Source organism: Pygocentrus nattereri, chromosome 9 (assembly GCF_015220715.1).
Source record: "Pygocentrus nattereri isolate fPygNat1 chromosome 9, fPygNat1.pri, whole genome shotgun sequence".
Taxonomy (NCBI): Eukaryota; Metazoa; Chordata; class Actinopteri; order Characiformes; family Serrasalmidae; genus Pygocentrus; species Pygocentrus nattereri.
The window spans coordinates 13,284,686-13,289,186 of record NC_051219.1 but is presented as its reverse complement, the minus strand read 5'-3'; positions in this window follow the sequence as shown (position 1 = coordinate 13,289,186).

Here is a 4,501-nt window from a genome sequence, read left to right as displayed (position 1 = left end):
TAGTCCATCTCTTTCTCTGCATTTTATTAGTGTGTTGCACTGGTACGAGTGGATGAGACACAGCAGTGCTACTGGAGTTTTTAAACACTGTGTCCACTCACTGTCCACTCTGTTAGACACACCTACCTTGTTGCTCCACCTTGTAGAAGTAAAGTCAGAGATGACAGCTCATCTATTGCTGCACAGTTTGTGTTGGTCATCCTCTAGTCCTTCATCAGCGGTCACAGGACGCTGCCCACAGGATGCTGTTGGCTGGATATTTTTGGTTGGTAGACTATTCTCAGTCCAGCAGCGCCACTGAGGTGTTTAAAAACTCAAACAGCATTGCTATGTCTGATCCACTCAGACCAGCGCAACACAAACTAACACACCACCACCACGTCAGTGTCCCTGCAGTGCTGAGAATGATCCACCACCCAGATTGCACATGCTCTGTGGTGGTATTGTAGTGGTCCTGACCACAAAAGAACAGGAAAAAGGGGGCTAACAAAGTATGCAGATAAACAGATGGACTACAGTCTGTAATTGTAGGCCTATATGGTAAGAGTAGCTGATGAAACTGAGAGTGAGTGTAGACACAAGGTACACTCATCGGCCACTTTATTAGGTACACCTGTTCAATTGCTTGTTTACACAAATAGCTAATCAGCCAATCACATGGCAGCAACTCAATACATTTAGGCGTGTAGAGGCGGTCAAGACAACTTGCTGAAATGCAGACCGAGCATCAGAACGGGGAAGAAAGGGGATTTAAGGGACTTTGAATGTGGCGTGGTTGTTGGTTCCAGACAGGCTGGTCTGAGTATTTCAGAAACTGCTGATCTACTGGAATTTTCACGCACAACCATCTCTAGGGTTTACAGAGAACGGTCCGAAAAAGAGGAAATATCCAGTGAGCGGCAGTTGTATGAACGAAAATGCCTTGTTGATGTGAGAGGTCAGAGGAGAATGGGCAGACGGGTTCCAGATGATAGAAAGGCAACAGGAACTCAAATAACCAACCAAAATCTCTGAGGAATGTTTCCATCACCTTGTTGAAAGTCTGCCATGAAAAATTAAGGCAGTAAAAATAGAAGTTAGGGCTAGGATTAGGGTTATGGTTAGACTTCTTATAATATTACACATACCTATATATAATGTATAATACATAATATTACACATTATGTATTAAATTACTACATAGACATTAATCTTCTTAAATTCGTATTGCACATTCACACTTACATATGTATAATACATATGGGGCTTATAATTACATTTACAATTATACGTATTTAGAATGTGTAGGGGACAGATGAGTTTGGGCACCCCCGTCAAATGATATGTAAGAGAACACACTTCTGTACATTTAAATGCACAATTTGCTTATTTTGCCATATAAAAACATTAAATGTGGCCTGTGCAATAGTTATGGCACATATATTTCCAGTATGTTAAACTCAATAAATAGAGATTATGAACTAACGTTTGCAGGAAAATGCCATATTTACGTTTGTTCCCTGTAGAAGATGTGGTAACTTATGTTCACTTATAAAGTATAGAAGACATTTGCATATGACTGTGTATAATACAAATGAGACATATTATGATTACAAATAATTGCTCATATTACTTTTCAGGATGAACGAACCAGTAGAAATGGTCCAAAATGACTTAGAATAAAATCTTGTTACATATGATTTAATACATATGGGGCATGTGTATGACCTAATGTCCTGATATTAAAACTATCCCGTGTGTGTGGGTGTATGTGAGAAGTGGTTCTCACCATGTGCTGGCTTTCTTATCTTCATCATGAGGCCCGTGCGAGGGGGGAGTGAGCGAGATAGAGAGAGAGTGCACGCTGTGGCCATTTTGCCTGTGACGTTGTGCAACACTCAACACTGATCTGAAGCTGAGGAGTGATGAGGCTGCAGACCACCCCCTCCCTCCTTCTTTCTCCACCCTCCTTCTTTGTTCTCTACCCTTCATGTCCTTCACTCCATCCCCCCTTCCCTCCTCCTCCTCCTCTTCCCTTTCTTCTCAGTTTTCCTCGAGCTGTTGTTTTGTTTCTGTTCTTCTCTGTGCCATCGCAGACTGTCCCGGGACTCCGCCCCTCTTTTGTCCACTCACCAGTGCCTGTTTTTCTTTTATCCCCCCCCACCCCTCACACCCGTTTGTCATGAAGAAATGCTGACGTGCCTCTAATCTAATTACTGATGGCTGTTGGTATCTCTTCAGGCTCCGATGACCTTTGACCTATTTCTTTACATTACCTATTCCACTTCCTACTGGGCACAAAAGCTTCATTTCGGGGCTCGAACAAGGCTGGTGGATTTCAATTTTGACAAGTCTACAAATGTACAAGCGAACAGATGAAAAGATGGCGATGAGCGGATGAACGGAGGCAGCTAATGCTCAAAAACAAGGCAGGGTTTTCTCATTCTCACCTCCTTCTCTGCTCTCACCCTCCCCCCATTCCTGCTCTTCCTTTCAAGCCATTATTCTGTGATCATTTATTCATTAAATAATAATTACCACTTAGAGTTAAAAGTGCCTCGAGACACTAGATACTGATCCATAATTCTATTAAAGGAATACTCCAGTGTTTTTCCACGTAATCTCTATCTGCCGCGTCTGCGGCACACGGTTGATCACCACAGACAATAATTTTAGCATATTCCCCTGTTCTCAACAAAAGAACATAAACCTGTGGCTACCCAGCAAACCTATAATAGAATCCTATAGGCAGTTGCTTCAGCACTTGCCTATTGGCTTCTATTCCAAGGGAGTTGTGGTCAAGCTTTCTGTTGTTTTATAAATCCAGGGAAAATGATTGACTGCACGTCACAGATGTAGACAGAGGGCTGAAACATAGAACTGGACGCTGTTCGACTGATAACAGTGTGGGACTCTAAAGACTGTGGCTGCATGTGTTGTGATGCAAATGCAATCTGTGAAAAGGGCACAGTCTCAGGTCAGCAAGAGGGCAGCACATGACCTTATGTGGACAACATGGAGGATGTTGATGGAGAAAGTGAAGGCTGTGACAAAGGCTAATCTTCCGCCGTCGTACTGCAGTGGGCTCTGATTGGAAGGGACGGTGCAATGGAGCTTGAAGCCTTCCAAAGGTTAAACACCCCCCACGCTGAACGTCATGCAGGGCCTTCACTAAGAAATAAACACATCAGGATGAAAGCTGCCGACAACAAATGTAAAAATGCATTGATGCGTCAATCTGAAAGTCACCCACACTGATTTTGTAACGTTAGCAAATGATCGGGATCAAATTTATGTGCTTGTTTTTTGAAACTGAAAAAGTGACCTATTGATCTGGTTTGTTTTTACTGAAATTTCTTCAGAACAAATGTGCCGATGTATTGTTGTCAGTGTCTATATTCCACTACTTTCTAAACTGCATTTGTGCATTACACATGTTTTTAAATACATTTCAGAATCATAACAAAATAATTGAATCAAATCAAACTGAGTTGTGGTGAAATTAGCAATTTCATGGTATTTTCTAAAGAATTTAAGAAATGTCAGTGTGTTTTTAAATGTAATTCTAATCCATACGAACTGATCAGTACCAAAATATTCAAGTCAAATTGAATCAAATCAAGACCACGTTTCAGTGTAATGCCAAAATCATGAATCTAATTCCATCTGATGAAAGTTCAGATTTCATGCACTGAACTGTTTCTTGAAGGACAACTGAATTTTTATGGCTCAAGAGATTCACAACGCTACTGCCCACTGTTGCCGCTGACCTGCTTCAGCGTGGAGAAGGGAGTAGACAGGCTGAGAGGAGAAATATATCACATGCATTCCAGTGGGAGATTAGTAATGTAAGGTGATGATATAACATCTTTAGCGTTAACCCACAGACATCTAGACAATGCTATAGAACTGCTATTTACATGTAGCTATGAAGTGTACAGTTAATGTCAGTTAGGTAGACTAATGTATTTCAATCAGTTTATTTTCTATATACAGGCTGGAGTCTGAATAAGGCATCAATGTAATAATAATATAATAATAATACACATTTTTAATAATAATTATAACAATAATAATCATTTTATTTATATAGCACTTTTCATGATGGTGGCTGCTCAAAGGGCTTTACAGACAGGTGATAAAACAGTTATAGAAGAGATCATTAGAATTGAATTAGAATCAGAAGAAAATCACTTTCTAAGCCGCTTCTCCCTCAGGGTGGCACGGTGGGTAGCGCTGTCGCCTCACTGCAAGGAGGGCCTGGGTTTGATTCCCTGGCCGGACGACCAGGGTCCTCTCTGTGTGGAGTTTGCATGTTCTCCCCGTGTCTGTGTGGGTTTCCTCCGGGTTCTGCGGTTTCCTCCCACAGTCTAAAGATATGCTATATTGCCCTTAGGTGTGAGTGTGCAGAAAAAGATTCAATTACAAGATAAACACCACAAGACATTCAGTTTTAGTTAAATACTAGTTTAAAGAGATATGTTTTTAGGTGCTTCTTAAAAGTGAGCACTGAGCTTGACTG